The sequence below is a fragment of the Passer domesticus genome, chromosome 6 (assembly GCF_036417665.1).
Source record: "Passer domesticus isolate bPasDom1 chromosome 6, bPasDom1.hap1, whole genome shotgun sequence".
Taxonomy (NCBI): domain Eukaryota; kingdom Metazoa; phylum Chordata; class Aves; order Passeriformes; family Passeridae; genus Passer; species Passer domesticus.
The window spans coordinates 55,635,480-55,653,710 of NC_087479.1; the positions used below are offsets into that span (position 1 = coordinate 55,635,480).

Consider the following 18,231-nt stretch of genomic DNA (forward strand, 5'->3'; position numbering starts at 1 on the left):
AAAGTGGAAAAAAATCTCTTGAGCTTTGCACACAGAAAGACATGGAGGTTACCTGTGCGATGCCTTTCTGAGAATCACCACCACCACCACTGAAAATCCAAAATCCTCATAGTCCAGAAATTTTCAAGAAACTTGGCAGATTTTGGTCTTTCCACTCCCAGTGAAGATATAAGTTAGTGGAAGTGTAAGGTGAGGATGCCAGCTACTTCCTCTATATCCAAAAACTGCTCCTAAATCTCACAGGAAGAGAGGGACACGATACACAAGAAAGAAAATATGGGGTAATATTCCAAGGACATTGGAGTGGGTTAGAATCAGGATGGAAAATGTGCTCTAATAAAGTCCCATAACATTATTACCATAATGACATCTGCATTTGGCTTTGCGAGGATTTATATCAGGTTATAAGGAGACACACAAGGAAGCAGATACTTCTGGATGCACAGGAATGCAATGTTCAGCCTTGAGGTGAATTTGCAAGGTGAGCCTCAACCCTTCCAGAGGCCTGAAATTTCTGCTCATCCATATTGTTCACATGCCTCTTATCTCTGTCTGTTATTAAACCATGGGATTTGACCTCCTTGCTCAGTCTTTTCATCTGCAAATTGCAAAAAGCAATATTCACCTTTCTTGCAGAAAAGGATTTTAGAATTAGAGAGATGAAAGTGCTGCCTCTCACCATAGAAAAACCTCGGACAAATGCACAAAAAAGTCAAGGTTTTGATGTAGGATGGCCACTACTCCATGCACCCTGGAATGAAGGAATGGTGGGCAGGAAAAGATAGACACTCCTCCTGGGACCTACAAAAGTAGCTGTCTAAACCTGGAGACTTCACATCTAGAACCACACATACAATACCCCTTCATGAGCCCTCCTGCAATTTACTCGTCACAGTATCCACGACAGGTAAATTAACTTAATTACAACCATCACACACTTGAGAAAACTGGGACACAGCAAAGAAGCAGCTCATTGTCACCACTGTCACTACAGCCCAGACCTTTCTGATGAGTAAATCGCTTGTCAGAAAACACCAATTCAAGTTTTAGTTTCCTAACATAGGATTCAACCCAACACCCTGAGATTAGCCAAGCGTCCCTGAGGTTATTCAGAGGTAAACCAGGGTTTGTTTTATTTGTTTTGAGTGAAATTACACCGCTGAAATGGCGTTGAAGAGAGAAGGGTTTTAGTTCTACAAATCTTGCACCTTGCAAGTTCAAGTAGCCCGTCTAGACAGTGTATTTTATGCTGTGCTGACATGTATATAGAGGAACAGTTGAAGCAAGAAGCCTCATATCCATGATTTTAGCAGGAACAAGAAGGATACTGTTCAGGTATGTTTGTTATATTCTCAGATATGCTGGTGGTGTCAATATGAGTTTCCCAGGGCCAGGTTCTAAATGCAGCTGTGCCCAAATGAAAAGTGACTCCTCTGGACTCAATTAGCCCAGGTCTCCCCTTTCAGTGTCCAATTAGAGACCAAAGGATCTTGTCACAGTTGTATTCACAGCCAGTGAGTGACTGTGTCCAGCACAATGTCATTCATTGCCATGGTAAATGCAGGTTTTGGGGAGAAATTTGGGGCTGAAATTTGGGGAGAAATTTGGGGCTGTATTACCTGCTGTTTAGGAGACAAGTGATAAATTCACAGTTGGGAAATATACAGCAACAAGTGAAGGCACTGACAAACCAATGTAAGAGAAGCAAAGCAAGTTTTGAAAGTGACTTTTGCTTAACAACAGCTCCCACCCAATAAAAAACTGCCCTCTCAGTGGTAAGGAGAGATTAGGGAAAACTGGCATCACCAGAAAGGTTGTCCCAGAAAAAATTGCTGTCTAGAGAACTGCAAAGGAGAATCCAGACCTTTTCCTGCCCTGAGCAGATCAGGTTTTGAGGATTTTGTGCAAGGCTTGAAATGATTTCCAATGCTAAATGTTAACAAGGTTTTCAGATAGTCCTGAGATGTTGGGATGTAAAGGCCAAATGAGATCCGTTTACACAAGCAAAATGGATATTTAAATAGAAAGCAGCCACCATGAAAAATGTTTTTAAAAATGCTGTTTTGGTTAATGCAACATACTGTACTTCTGCCAGCAAAGGCAGTTTCTGATCAGGACATGCCGTGCTTTCCTCTGGAGATTTTGCAGGCAGGGTGGTCTTCCATGAGGGAGGGGAAAGAGCTTAGTTAACATTACACATCCTTCATATATGCAGGCTGGTAAATGTAAGGCATTGCAGCTGTGCAGTTTGTCACCAAAAACCAAGCTGAAAGGAGTCTAAATGCAGGAGACCGACAGGAAAATGGCCCAGCCACTCTCGACACCTTTGATTCTCCCCCTTCAAAATAAAGCAACTTCTCCTGCATTTGTGCAGCCTTGGTTTTAGAGAGAATGGTCAGATGGTAAAGACAGGGGGAAAAAGGGACAGTGCAAAAATACCCTAATAAGTAATTTATTATTTTCACATAGACTATGAAAGAAGCCTGCAGTCCCTTTATGCTAGATTAAGTTAATTTTGATAGGAAAAAGCTTCGGCACTGGAAGAAGACTGCACTTTGTACCACAGATATCTAAATCCATTCTGGAGGTAGGGGCTGCTCTAAAGACCTCAGCTTCCCTTGCCTTTACAGATGCCTGCAGAAATCACCTCTGTGCAAAGGAGGGATGTAGCTGGCAAATCAAGTGCATTTCAGTGCAATAGCATGTAAGAAAGCATCCTTAACCAGTGCATGTTTAAACCCAGTGAGACCTGAGCCCAGCTAAGGCTAAACATGTCTTTTTGTGAAACAGATACATGTGAGGAAACACTGATCAGCTGGAATATAGGATTAATTCTCTGGTTCATCCCTCTTTTCCACCTAGAATTTCCAGAGTTTAAAATGTAAAGAATCCATCTAAGTTAATAGGGAGATGTTTATGTAATTATATGTCTATAGCAGGTAGAAAGAACTCATTTTAATATCATAAACATGGCGGTCACCTTCCAGGCGAAACAATTTACTAAGATCACTTGTTTTCATATTGGCAGATCTTTAAAAAAATTAGCAAGTTGGAAATTTTGTGTCTCTCTGAGAGGTCAAGCAAAGTAATCAAACCATACTATCTGACAGGTGCTAATTCCAAGAAAATAGATATTACATCAATTATTCATATCATGAATGTTGTTGTTGTTATTATTATTATTATTATTATTATTATTATTAGTGTTTTCCATCCTGTGCAAAGCAATCATTTGAAAGAAGGCATGAATACAAGATTATTATACCATTAGAACCATTCACCTTTACCGCTGTGATTGAGATTAGAAAGACTTGAGAAAACCATTTATCAGATTTCTTAAATTCCAAAGGTCTTAGCTGTAAAAATTCAACTCTGGCAAAAGAGAATAATTTAGGAAAAGATGCCATCATTTTTTCTAATCTCAGCCAAAACTTATTCTGGAAGAATTTCCACTGAAATAGATGGGATTGCTCACAAAGTCGAGCCTTTCAGCATACATACAAGAGAAGGAATGTTGCACGCAATTTTGAGGCAATTTTCCTACTCCCTTATTCCCAAGTTACAATATAGTCAAGATGGCCACTTCAGCTTTCAGGCTCCCAGCTTGGAGTGCTGCTCCAAAAGTGTATTCCCAGCTGAGATGGGATCACCAGTGAGTGGGACCAGCATATGGCTGAGCACGTGCAAGAGCACAGTTGGATGCACAGCCCAGGCCATGGCTACTTCCAGCTGGGAGTTTGTGACCTGTCACATTCCTCCAGAGATTGTGCCACCATCCCTCTTCTCTTCCACTTCCTCGGATTTGCCATCTCTTTTGGCAGAACCTCCTTCCAGCTGCAGGTTTTAGGGCATGAGTGAAGTGGCTGGGGTGGACAGGAAGGGTAAGCTGGATCAGCAGAACATCTGCCCATGCACAGAACCTGGGCAGCAGTGCTGGAAATCTCCTGCCTGGGATCCAGAGGAGGGCATCTTCAAAGCTGCTTTTCCCATATGTTAGCAGCTATGAGGAGGAGGAATACACAGCCCCATTCCAAGCTGGATGATCCCATTTAAGGCTGAGGCATCCCTGCAATGTAGGCACAAATATACAGAGAGAGTAAGGATTTATAGTTTTTACACAACAGCATGACTATCAATAGGGTTATAAACCAAGTGCTCATCAGTAACACCATGATTTTGCTCATTTAATTCAACCTGATTCAGGTCCTTCATGGAAGCCTTTGAGACATGATGAAATGTTATTTTCTAGCTCCCATCCACCCAAACTCCGTGAGATACATACCAGGCTGCAATGACCTCCACAATCACACTTGGCTCTTTACACCTCGGGCTGCAAATCTTTCAAATCTGTCAGGTCATTACTTTGCCAGGTGTATATTCTGCACACAGGACAGAAAAGCCCAAAATATTGTCACTGCACAAGAGTAACCTGCTTTTAGACCTTTATCAGGCATATATTTATACCAGATGGCCTACTTAATACCACAAACCATGAAAATCTATCTTGAATTTCTTTACAAAACACCTAAATTTCTGGGGCTTGTACCAAGCAATCAGCTCCAAAATTCTGAAATGAAACAATTGCAAAATCTACATAACAAAAATAAGATGTGGTACTACCAGCTTTGGAAGATTAGAGAAATGAGGCACAGCTACAACCTGCTCACCTTGGGCAGCCTTGATGAAGCACTCACGTAAACACAAGGACACTCAAAAGGAACATGTTCACTACAATTTTTCCGGAGGAAAATTCTCAGACTACTACAAAAACCACCAAGATTTTGGGATACTCATCCAAAACATAAGATAGAGGATATAAAGAGATGTTACAGTGCAGAAAAGTTGTGCTTGGAAATCCTTGGTGTTTTATGAGCCCCAGCCAGGTATTTCCAAAAACAGAGGAGGAACTTGAAGGAAGAAGAAAGTCATGCTTAACAACAGGTCCTTGATACTTAATAAACCATTAGCTTTTGAGACATATGCATCTCATGTACATATTCACATATTTCTTGAGCCATAAATATTTACCATACAGGGCTTTCCTGTTTGTTCCCCCCCCCCCAATACTATTTCAGAAGACTAAATTAAAAAAATTAAAATAAAAATTTCCCCTCTGAGTTGTATACTGAAAAGAACAAAAGAACTAAGAGGTCTGACTCTCCAACTTTCTGAGACCACTGTCATTACTAAATGAAGGAAGTAATTTTGTGACAAAAATCATTCTCAGAAGAAAAATATCCACATATTAATATCTCCCTACCTTTTAGTAGGAATGGGTAATGTTAAATTTCTGCTGCACTAACTGCTCTGAAATACCGAAGCAAATTGATAAAACCAACCCAAACTGATCTTATTTGGTTCTCCTTTTTTTTTTTCTAGAGGATGGAAATTTTTTCTTTTTTCCTGACTCATGAAAAACACCAGACAGTGATGTGGATGATGTGGTGAAAGCTCTGAAGAAAAAAAAATCTACTTAAGTCAAGGAATAGGGGAAGTGGTCACTCTGCAAGGTCATTTTCCTGTGAGACTCTGTGACAGCTGGAGAAAATTAACCAAAATATCTGCATTCCAGAGAGGTATAAAAAGAAGAAAGAAAGGGAGGGGAGGGGAGGGGTCAAATGTCTTGTGGAAACCTGTAGGAACGGCAATGGCATTTTCTGTATGGGCTCACTCAATCTCGTTTCCTGACAAAATTCTACAAAAATAGGAGGAGATTTTTAAAGTCTCAGAGGGTAGTCAGGCAGCCAGCTCCCTTAAAAGTCAGCAGGACATTCATTAAACTTGAACAGATTAGCTGCATTGCATCTTTTATCTGATGCTGGCACAGGGGCCACACAGAAATCTTATTCCCAACACTTTATTACCATTTAAAGTGTTACAGATCAGTCACACTTCTGAAGTGGAAGAGTTTGGAAGACAGCAATACTACCAAGGTATCAGATGTGTTCTTTGGTTTCCATGTTTATATTTCAAGGAAATAGCTATGGAATGCCAAATTTGTTTCCACACTATTTCTGAATCCCCAGCATTGCTTTTGTTTTGTGATAAAGTGAAACCAAAATTTTCTCAAACATTTAAAAATTTTATTCATATTCTTTTGAAAAATCCCACAGGTTTCCATGCCATATTTCTCCCAGGCCAAAACCAAAATTGAACTTTAAAGCCTGAATCTTGTCTAAATTAGTGTGTTTTTGTGAAACATTTTGACTCTGCCAAAGCTGAATATTAATTGAAACCATACTTTTCTACCTTCAGAGCACTTCCATCCCTGGATGGATCCTCTGGTCATTTCAGATTACTCTGAAAAAAAAAAAAAAAGAAAGAAAACAAAGTTTCTTTGAGATGAAGCAGCTCACTGTTGTAATTTCAAGCAATGAAATTAATTCATGCGGGAAGGATAGGCTCAGGCACTCCCTCAGTGGGAGCAAGACAGACAGAAGGACACAGGCAGGACTCAGGAGATGGCATCCATGAGTAGAGGCAAATTAAAGGGACTGAAAAGCAGAATTACAATATTTTTCAGACTCCCAGGCATTACTGTTGAGGTGAGGATTTCAAGACAACACAGCTGTCAGTTGAGTAACTAAATTTTACAGACCACTCTGTATCTGTGACCTCTCACTGCAAGATACAGAGCCAGATTTCCCTCTGAAAATTCATCTACCTCTTGAGGTTTTTTCAGGAAGCTGAGCCTTTCCAAAAGCCCTGTGCTAAAATCATAAGCCTTTCTAAAATTGCTGAAAGAAGGCAGAAAGACAAACAAACACTCCAGAGAACTCTGAGACGTCGCAACCCATACCAGATCATCTACAAGTGGAGAAGCAACTACTCCACATCTGCAGCAAGGCTGTGTATTGTAGTGAGAACTGGACATTCCTGCTCACTGCTGTTTCACATTCGTCACATCCAGGATGTTATAGCATGACTTTTAGTCAGCAAAAGCAGAATCTGCAGAGAAAGCTGCTGAAGGATTTCATGTGGTCTCCAAAACCTAACTCAGCAACACTGCATTCTCTCTACTGCAAAACACCAAGTGTCCTCCCCTCATAGCTTCACCACTTTGTTTGAAGTCTCCGTCCACAGTTATCACAATGTCACTGCTCTTCATTTAACCTGATTTTCTCAGGCAGTTTATCTATTTTGTGGAGTGAAAAGAAAACAGTGTCTGATTAGGGAAGACAGATTTGTTTGGTTTTGTTTTCTCAAAATTTATTTTGATTTGCTCATTCTCTCTTTTCCTTTATTTCCCTCACAGCTATTTATCGTCTGAAGGATAAGAGAGCTCCCAAAGGAGAAAGAAGTAAAAGGATGTGGCACTTTGCATTACTAACTCCACTTAATGCTAACCTCTTGTTGTGTTTGGAATCTGATATACGTATTGTCCAGGTAGTTACAAAAATTTCCCCGACTATTTACAGGACAGATAATGGTTCAAAATAAGCATTAAATGATCCAAAATGTGAACTTAACAAGTTCAAAACTCAGGTAACTCTAAAACATATTGAATTCACTTCTTTTAAAGGAAGTATTTAGTTTGTGCACTTGTTTAATTTTTAAATGGACCAGAAGCAGAAGTTCAAAATGTCACAATAAACCTTGCTTTCAAAAGATTGCTGCTTGAGCTTTACCTCAGTGAGATTCAGAAAACTCCAGATAAACTATTCAGCTTGTTATCTGAACCAAAATGCTGATCATTTGAGGATTATTCAGCTCCCTATCTTTACCAGACACCTTTTTTTACCCATTAGTGTCTCTAAGCCATCATAAAACCTCTCCCCACACAGGGGGTTTTCTTGACCTGGTCATGGCTGTGTTTATTCCTGACATGGAAGTGGCAAGTTTGCCAGAGCAGCTTTCCTGGGTACTCTGACTACTCATTGCTGTTCATAAGGAAGAAGGGGAGTAGTTCATAAGAACCTTACTGGTACTTGTCATATTTCTCTCTTAATGTTTTTCTGTGGTTAATTTGATTAATTTTTAAAAGGTAAATATTGAAATACATTCATTGACATCCCGTTATCTGTGGATGTTTACATATAAGAGAACAAATCCTCTCCTCCACTTGAAGCCAAAATAAACAGATCTTGTACAGGCAAGTTCCAACTGTCTTGGGGTGTTGGATTTATCACCACAGGCTGCAGAGCTGTTTGATGCCTGTTCCTGCACCCCAGGTATGCTTTTTTTGCAAAGTTGCTGTGCTTCCTAGAGAATCTTCAGGCACACTTAGTAGCTTTTAGCCTTGACTGAAGCAATGTCAACTCAGCAACCTTTTATTTTCACATTCTTAATTAATAAAGAGAAGAAAGACATGACAACGTTAAAAGAAGTTATTTGGCCTATTTACCTACCTTGACTGTGAGCCTTAAAAGCACTCCGACTTTTTAACCTAATTTTCAAATTAGCTAATTTTAATGAGAAAAGGAAGTATGCAAAAGTCCTTCACACCTTTCTATTAAGGTGTGCAGTATCTTCATACCAGACAATTGCAAGGACAAAAGGATACTAAATCCTTTTTTAAAAAGTCACAGAATAATTCACTAACCAGTCTTCTAATTCTTCACTGAATTTTGTGTTTGAAAATCTACCAAATCTTTCTCAAACAAAAAGAATTTGTAGTGAATTAGCTATATATATATACCAAATAATAGTGTCCTATTCAGGAAAAAGCCACCAGTTTTATGCTTGAAATTATTATCTTTATAACCAAATATATCAATCTGAAAACACGTATTTGATAAAAGCATGGAGAATAATGTTGAACTCATTTTATCTGTGAATCTGCAGCAGAGCTGAAAACCAAAATAAACATACAATTAAATGTTACCAGTACTTATCATACAAGGTGATGTTCTGGTATTTGCTTTCAGGTAAGAACATTCCTCTTCAAAAGCTTTTTTTTTTTTTCCTGGATTATCATTTTTAAAAGAGATAAGAAGTTTTTAAATTATTTTCTGCTACTAGGAAGGTGAGTAGATTATAAGTAATTTTGTTCCATGGATCAATCTCCATTGCTTTGCATACAGGGTAGCCTTAAATTGTTACCATTAACAACTTACACCCACTTGCTGGCCATAAATGACTTTCCAGGTCCAAGGCAGTGGATTGTAAAACTGCTGACTCCACTGCTGGAGCACTGCAGAAGAGAAGAAACTGGATGAGACAGAGCAAGTCCTAAATGCCTTCCATAATTAACAAACATGGCAAGACAAGTTATGAAAAACAAAAGCAGACTGGACTTCAAGATATATACTTGAAGTTTGGTACTTTTGAAGAACCGTCCAATTACAAAAGCCTCTTTTGATCTACATTAATTGAAAGCAGTTAAAATTCAATCACACGTTTACAGCCACAGGTTTAAAACCGACTCCTAATCTTGCATCAATCTGTAACTCACTGGTCAGACAGGAATGCCTTCCTTCTGCAGAGGATACAAGTCTAATGGCAGCTGTCTTCAGTTCCAGCTGGAGAGATTTACAGCTGTGGCCTCAGAATTCCCTGATCTCAATCCTGAGTACATCCACTATGAGGATCATTATCACTTGTGGAAATGACGGGGCTTCTGCAGATGAAGCCACTGCAGAAGAAGCCACTTGTTCCTGGGTTGGTTTCATGAGGTAATAAGAGAACAGGATTCAGCTGGATCTGACACAATGCTTCCTGAGCTGGTTTGAGATAGAGAGAGCAGCATCTCCCTTTTTTTGGGAGGCAGGAGATGGAGTTCAGAGTTTGCAGTGGCACTGGTCAGCAGAGTGACATTACCATGAGCATGCCTGTAGGGGGATGCAGCCAGCCTCACCTTTGATCAGGTGAAGTAAGGAATAAAGAATCAAAAAACCACATTTATTCCCAAGGTTGCTTTTAGATTAAAACCTGCAGGGCAAACCTGAAATGCCACCAGACAACAGGACTCCATCTCACATGACAAGGACAGATCAGAGAACTCCTTGCCCAGATCCAGCAATCTGAACCAACACTGACTGCAGGAGCAATACTCAAGCCCAGCTCTGAATCCTCTCACAAGCCAAACCACTTCTGTATGTTATACTCAAGATTCATGAACCCCTACTCTTTCAGATCCCCCCAAAAACACTGAGAGGTAAACAAATTCTGCTTGAATATTCCATTGTGTTATGTACCAGGAGAGCTCTGCTAGAGAGCTTGTGCTATTGTACTGTCTTGACTAATAGTTTGTGTGACATGCATAAGGAAGACCAGATATTTGCAAATTTAAGGATTTTTTTTGCCCAAGGACAGCTTGTAAAATCCATTAACATGAATTGTGTCTGAGCTGATGAAGAAAAAAGAAAACACTGAATCCAGACCTTCAGTATTTTATTGGTGTTTCTGAACTTTTATTAGCTGTACTTTCTTCCATAAAATCAATTTAATAAGGTGAGCAGTGTTTTGGTAATGTATCAAAAGCAGTTCTTCTCTTCAAAGGGCATCTTTTTCACTCAATCTCTCCTCTAAAGACAGTGACATTAGTTTTGTAAATTAATAAACAGGCCAGCATCTGAGGACTGCATGAAGCCTCCATCACCCCTTATTGTGCTTTCTCTTCTGACCCCACTTTCCAGTGCAGGGCCCTCATCTCAACAACAATACCCTGAAAGCCTGTGTGGCACTCTGGGATCACACTTGAAAAGGCCTTTGGCTGAAGCTGGCTTTCAAGGAGGGGGGACAATTGGCAAGAGGCCTGTGGCTATTCATGCAGAACAGGCAGTGAAAAATGCCTGAAGTCAGATTCAGGGGTGGGCAATGCCCAAAAAAGAAAGCCCACATAACATGAATGGCTGCTGCTAGGAGACTAAAACCAAAGGCATGCCACTAGCAGGCCTCCATGTGCCGACATCAATGGGTTCATCCTATCCCTATTAGGGGCCTAAAATGATGGAGAAACATGAGAAGTGACTACAAGCAGGAAAGGAAAATAATACCAAAGTACACAACGGTCAATGCTTATATTGTTATACTAAACACTCAGGAGAAGGAAATAATATTTTCGATATTCAGCACCTTTTCTGCTGGCAGGGGTTGCATGGGTTGCAAAATCTGATAAGCAAAGTAGCCATGGCACATTTTCTTGGAGGAAGAAAGCCATGCACTTCGGTAATTAGTTATTTCTCATGCCCATAATTAAGCATGATTATAAAAACATATTGGAAAAGCCAGGCCTGAGTTAGAATGGCTCCAGACTAGGCGCTGGAGCAGCTCCAGCCCCCTGGCTGTGCACACACAAGTCCAGTTTGGTTCCAAACCCAGCAGTGCTGGTCAGAAGGGAACAGGAAGTCTACACGTTTATTAAAGGAAACCACTTTAATGCACCACAAAAGCATTTCAGCAGCATACAAATGACCCAAACCTCAAGTGTGCTCAGGGTTAGGAAGGCTGAGAGGTGCTGTCTGCACTGCCAAAGGCCTCCAGTCCAAAAAAAGCCCATTGTGAAGAATTTACATTGCTTTAATTCAACAAGTAGCTCTGTTTTCCCCTCTTATAAAATACAGCTAACCCCTCATATTAACATCCTTACATTTCACACTGGAAAGCACAGACTGATGATCTCTTTTGAAAAAAAGGAGACTGTGCACACCTTTATTAATTTCAGCATCATTCTGAAAATGACACAACAGTTTCTGTGGGAACAACCCATTGTCTCTAAAATCCTTTCTATTTCAGTACAGATGTTGGGTCTTGGCTAGCAAAAACCTTGAAAAATGAATTACAATGTCTAGTCATGTTTGGACCAATTTCTAGGCATTATCTCAGCTCTTAAAAAATGATCGTATTATTTAGTTTATGAGTAATAATGTCTGACTAAAAAAGGTAGAAAATACAATGTGATACTACAATCAAGTGATTTCTTTCAAGGGGTGATGTTTATTATTTGGTGTGGAAGAAACCTCCCCATCTTGCTTTTTCAATTATCCATTCCTGCAATCTGAATTTCCAACCCTTTCTAAGTTTTTTAACAACCTCTTTCCTTCCTGCACTCAGTGGTACAGCTGCTGGAAGGAAAGAAAGACCCTCATTACTGCTGTGCTCTGCCCTCCACGAGGGGTAGGAAGGAAGTAGCTGCTCCCAGCCAAAAGAGGGAAGAGCAGTGGGAGTCAGCCTGGGATTTCCCTCATTTGGTCACTGGTTTGGGTATGAAACTGGGTGGGCAAGTGGCGAATCTGATGCTCCTCTGGAGGCAATGAAGTAATGTGCTGTTCTGCAGTGGGAGTCAGGAAGGGGCTGTGCACACTGCAGCAGCAGAGCTGCCGTGATGTACTGAGACATCAGGGAAGGCTCTAAAGCAACAATTCAGAGCTGTTTGTTTGTCCATTGGATTAAAAATTTTTACATCCGTAATGGAGTCAATCTTAGGCCCAAGTGTGATCTCTTGTGTTTTTCTTTTTATCTAAAATTGCTCCTGTAAATGACTTTTACTCATGTAAATTTCTACTTCCACCAGAAAATCTGTGCCCATTTTGTATCTTCTCATGTATTGATGAGCAACAATGTCTCACTGCTTTAATGTTTGAAAAAACCTCAAGAACACTAAAAGCCTTATATAGAATTTAGAGATTAAATATATTTATAGGTGTCATAGATTGAACAAAGGGATGTGAGTAAGGCTAAATGCAGCTACACTGCTGCTCTGCCAGAGGAACTCCTTCTCTTGGGTGATTCCTGTGGCCTCTCAAGGTTGAGTATTTGGGACTTGGTATTCAATCTATTTAGTGGCGGAAAGTAGAGGTGTTTATGATACATGGCCAAGCTCAATCCTGTAATCCAAAAATTGAAGACTCTGTCATAATTTTCTCATACTTTGAGGCCACTGCTTCTCTTCCTTTCTTTTTCATGGATGAGCAAATAATTTTCCCCCCAACAAAAAAGATGAATCATTACACGACTTTGTAAAGCACAGAATTAAAAAACATTTGTAAAGCACAGAATTAAAAATGTTTGCAAACCACAGAATTATATTTGAAAGATTTAAGTTTACTTTTGAATGTGAAGCATTACGTGAAATAAAAGAAGAGTCAAGACCTGTAAGATCCACTCTTGCTTCCTTTAGTGAACAGTTTATCTACATTTCTAAGGCTGGAAATTTAAAAATCCTGTTCACTTACAGGGGTTTACTGTGAATTGAATATATATTTTAATATATATATATATTTATATACATTTTTATATATTTATATATATATTTCTGTGAATTTAATATGTATATATATAGAGAGAGAGAGAGATTATCTGTCTATCTATCTATCTATCTATCTATCTATCTATCTATCTATCTATCTATCTATCTAATTTCCTCATCAATCCTATGGCAGGACAAGCTAACTCTCTAGATATGTCTTTCTGTCTCCAGGAATTAAAGTTGTATTAGGTACCATAGGTAAGCTCCTAACATTCTCTAGACAAAAAAAGTTAGACTGAATCTCTTCCACTCCAAACAACAGGAATTTTACTATCTTGGATTTCAATTTAACTTGCATAGCCCTTTGAATACCCTTACCAGTTGCAAAGGGCATTTTTATAGTTTCCCTTATCTAGTTAGTTATATTGGCACACACAAAGTGATATATTCAACACAGATCAGATTTGACAGGTAAAAAATACTTGAATGTTTCAGGTTTTTCAGGATTCTTCAATGGATTTTGGATATAATTTGTGTCAATCGAAGGAGGACCTTCCTAGCTTTGGAAGTTGAGAAAACAACCTTCCAAAGCCTGAAGAAATATATCTTTTTAAAATCTGTGAGATCTGAAAGGAAAAGGGTGGGTGGTCTGAGCCCTTCAGAAGGTCTCTGATCTTCTGACCCATTAGACCATTAGTTCACCTAACCCAACCAATAGCTATTCAAGTCTAAGGGTATAAAGAAAGGTGGCAATAAAAATAAATTACTAAACAAAAGCAATAAAAATAAGCAGTTCAAGGCTTTTTTTTTCCTCCTGTGAAATCTGAAAAGTTGATAGGTTGTTCGATTCTATCCATTCAGTCAAGACACCTACTTGATCTTGCCAAGAAAAAGTAGGATTAAACTACCATGGGTGCCCACTACAGAAACAGGGTAAGTTACTGACATCAAGTCTTTGCCGTGTGTGCTGCTCCTCAGTTTGATGTTTAGTCACTGCTTCCTGCTCAGACCAAGGGGTTTTGTATACAGAAGCAGAAAATCCTACTTAATAATCATTGAACTGCAAACACCAAGACTGTTGGGACACAGCAGAAGTCACACATGGATGCCCTGGCTGGACTACAGGAGCTGCCCATACACACATCTCCCAGCTCCAGCTCCTCACAGAACAAGCTGTAGCTCTCAGACTTTTGGCCAAGGGGCTCTGAAAAGTCAGGATCTCATTTAACTTGTTGCTTCCTTGAAATTGAAAACATTGAGGAAAAGCCATACATCGCACTGGGTCTTACTTATCATCAGGTTTAGCCCCCTGTGATGTTTTTTCTTCCTTTTTTTTTATTTCAAAGAGCACTCTCTATACATTTCATAACAGCAAGCAGAGCCAGACAGCATGTGGAAAACAAGAATATCCTCCTAATACAAAAACCATTAGGCAGCACTTGCTGTCTATCTGAAAACCAGAAATTAGATGTTTTTTCAGTGAAATAGCAAACATCCACAATGGGGGCTTTCCTGGGGTTTTGAGGCTGGGGAAAGACTCCCCAGTCTGATTATAGATAAAGCATTGCTGCTAAGGAAAAAATATAATGGCTGAGGCATTGTACTGGAGATTCTGCCCATGTTTTCAGATATACTTCATGCTTGTGGGTAGCTCCCTTAATCTCTCTGCTAAACCCTTGGTTCCTCTGTGCAGAATGGATATTGTAATTGTCTTTGTTTGCCTTCTAAGCACACAGTGAAGGAATATGTATTAATATGTGTTTGTAAAGCACTTTGCACAAGAAACTACTAAGAAACACAGCCTGTGTATTGCACATTCTTGCAAACACTGATTATCCCCACTTTCAATTCCTAATTTTTAGTCGCTTGTGGCATTTTCCCAGTTGCTAGATAAGAGGCTGACCACTGGGATAGTTGGTGTGAGCAACTGAATTAATGCCAATGCTGCCCATGAACAGGGAGCCTTCTGCAGTGTCTCCACAGAGATGGCACACCAGACAGAGTGCTGTGTGTGCCACCAGCTCAGCCATGGAAAAGATGCAGTAGAAACACCCAGGGATGGTGTTGGCTCTGGTGATGGCAGCAATGGGCTGCATTCCACCAACCATGGCACTAAGAACATTTCCAAATTCCCTTCATCTTTAATTTATAGCCACAGCCACACAGTGGCTTTATTTAGAAGATGGAGACCTGAAATATGAATCTCCAGCTGTTCTCTGCTCCCCTTTGGATCCAGGATGGATCCAAGCACCATAGCATATTTCCCTGAGTGTAGCCATAGGACTTACCACATTTCCTAGGTTGTCTGGTCATTTTTCTGGAGAGTCTCATTACGATAATTCTTTTTTACAGCTGGATGCAAGCCTGGAAAAAAGCCCTGAGCTTCACGCCAAGATAAAATATTACAAAAAATAAACTAAATGTTTTCTGCCCACTGAATCTATTCCAGTGGTCCTGTACTTAATAAAATGTGTTTAATTAATGTCAGTGGGTGTTACCTCAGCAATGAAGGCAGGACTGGGCTTACATAGTCAATAATTGCTTAAAACCTCATTCTTGATGAATAATAATCAATGCTATGAGGACTGAGATTCCAAAGGTGTGGAAAAAATATTGTCACCTGAGTAAAATATTGCAATAAAAGTGTGAACAAAACTGGATTATAGGACATACCTGGAGAAGATTTGATAAACATCCATATAGAAACATTCTGGATACAGTGGGAGCACACTTTGATATGGGTGAAATCAAACTTGAGATGCAGTATTGCTAATTATTGCTAGGCACCAGTACCACTGCTTCCCAAAGCAGACATTCTTAACAGTTCTCTTATCCAGGGATTCCTTTAGAGAAGTCTGAAGGTAACCAAGCACATCTAAGCATTTAACAGAAGCAACAAAGTCAACTGCACTGTCCACAAGCTTGAAAAAAATATTCTGAAATAACATTTGGAATTCTGAGTTCAGGACAGGAGAAGCAGTGGATCCTAAGCCTGAAGATGAGGTCAATTCTTCCTCTTTTCCTCTCCAGATACAGCAGGGGGTTCCCTGCCCCTCCTTTCCCTGGATAAGTGGCAGTCCCTACACTGACAAGGAGAGGCAGAATGCATCCAATCTCTTCCCAGTCTGATTTCATGGCAAACTAGTGGCAAACTACATAGGGGATTCCATAACAACAGAAATACTGAAAAATAAAATCTTCTCACGACTTGTCTCATTGCAGTTGTTCTTTTTGCCTGTTCCCCTTGTGTAATTTTGAGGGCTGGTAAAACTCTGCTTTTGTATCTACAGTGAGTGGCTGTGATACTGCAGCAATGGCAGGTTTTTATTAGCTGAGCTGACTTCTGAAGTTAGGAGGAATTCACATTCTCCTTCTCTGAAGAGCAAGCTCTCATTCACCTACTTTTAAAAGATTTTCATTATGTCTTACAATGAATCTCCTGAATACCTACACTGGGTTTATCTGCTTTTCACAACATGAAAAACTTACCTAATGCATACAAAATCTAAAATCAGACACTTTTTAATAATCTGTGTGGAACTCAGTCCCCCTTATTTTTCCAGACTCAAGCCATCTAAAGCAGATTATGAAACCTTGCTGTTTCAAGATCAGTCCAGTGAAGGTTGCAGATTTCAACTGCTGTTTTTGATTTTAGCATTTTAACATGTTAAAATCTTCCAAAGAATAGATAACGTATGTATTATAACCCCTTTCATTTATGACCTTTTTGTTTTTATTTTTATCCCTGAAGATTAAATACATCAGATGCCAAAAATCAACTAAATCCAAATGTTAAAGTCACAACACAATAGTTTGCCTTCCCAGCACTATCTTCTTTTAATAAAACTGATCACACCTCTCTTCCTGTGATTATAGACCAAAAAATAGTGTGTTGAGGCAGGATTTGACTAATCCATCCTCTGGTCATTAGGAAGGACTGATTGTTTCCAAACATCCACAGAGGTGGCACAGTCTCTGTACCTGGAGGCCAGTCTGCCTTCAGCCTCAGTGATTACAAAAAGTATTGCCCCTGGTTAACTCTGAAGCCTCTGTCAGTAACTCTGACTGCATCATAATTTACTTTATTCAATCTGACCCTCTCTTTAGTTTAAGTTGTTCTCTGGGATATTTCTAGTTCTGCTGTTGCTGGGTGAATGGCTGCAGTGAGGGGAAAAAAATGGGGTTTGCATATTCAATTTCATGCCTTTGCTTCAAATTTGTGTACATATTCCATTTATGATGGGGTAGGGGGAATAGCTCAAGTGTTCAGCCCCAGTCCAACAGCCATGACCACTGCAAGAGATGAAATGTGCAGGCAGAGAATGATGCTCTCCGCATCACAGGAGGTGGAGAACATTCCTTTCCGACAAGGAATTTGAATTCAATATGGTTTTTGAGATTTTCATTGCTCTGTCATGGAAGACCAAAATGAGGGAGGTGAGAGGCTGAAGGGTGGTTCTGGTACTTTGTCCCCCAGGTGTCTGCAGTCAAATTGGTACCCAACCTTTCCTTTTTAAAATGGTGTTGTGTTTAGTCTTTGGAAAAAGCAGAAAAAACCACAGAAATTATTGCTTTACGTGAACCCATACCTTGGGAAAATCATATGAGGTTATAACTAATAAACCAACAAAACCCTTGAAATGATTGTAGCAGAGATCTGCGTGCTGCAAGAGATCAGTTCATGCTGGGTGAAAAGCAAACAGCAGCTCTTTTTTTGAGGGGGAGTAAGAAATTGTCTTCATCTACCCAAAGGTGTTCCAGACAGCACTCTCAAGGGACACCTGTGAAATGCTCTTCTCCAGATGTGGAAATGTGGTCACTGGAGAACAGACCAGTCAAGATGCAGAAAAACAGATTTAGGAAAAAGCCCCAACCAAACAAAAAAACCTTGGAAATCAAGAGAAGCATTTGCATTTCTAGTTAGCATCATTCTCAAAAAGTAAGCACTACAGGATGTGGTTATTTTTTTCCCCCTTTCTATTTTAATTAAAAATAGCACAAGCTGAGTATGTCCATGTTTGGCTGCTTGGGAATTTGGTGGCACTCCCTCTCTGGCCCCACATCAATTTGATTTTCCTGCAGCAGATCTGCGACAGATTTTG

At 39.8% G+C, this 18,231-nt stretch overlaps 2 long non-coding RNA genes across 2 annotated transcripts in view; one reads left to right on the top strand and one right to left on the bottom strand.

Annotated features, from left to right (window-relative positions):
- LOC135303799 (uncharacterized) overlaps nt 1-7,732 on the top strand; it is a 16,887-nt gene extending 9,155 nt beyond the window's left edge. Inside the window, exons 2-3 of the long non-coding RNA XR_010365179.1 lie at nt 5,380-5,576; nt 7,256-7,732. This is a non-coding gene — a long non-coding RNA (uncharacterized LOC135303799). The remainder of the gene's footprint in view (nt 1-5,379; nt 5,577-7,255) is intronic.
- The window catches only part of LOC135303797 (uncharacterized), a 34,314-nt gene continuing 16,914 nt past the window's right edge, over nt 832-18,231 (bottom strand). Inside the window, exons 7-9 of the long non-coding RNA XR_010365177.1 lie at nt 6,250-6,300; nt 4,283-4,379; nt 832-4,066 (exon numbers count right to left, since the gene is read on the bottom strand). This is a non-coding gene — a long non-coding RNA (uncharacterized LOC135303797). The remainder of the gene's footprint in view (nt 4,067-4,282; nt 4,380-6,249; nt 6,301-18,231) is intronic.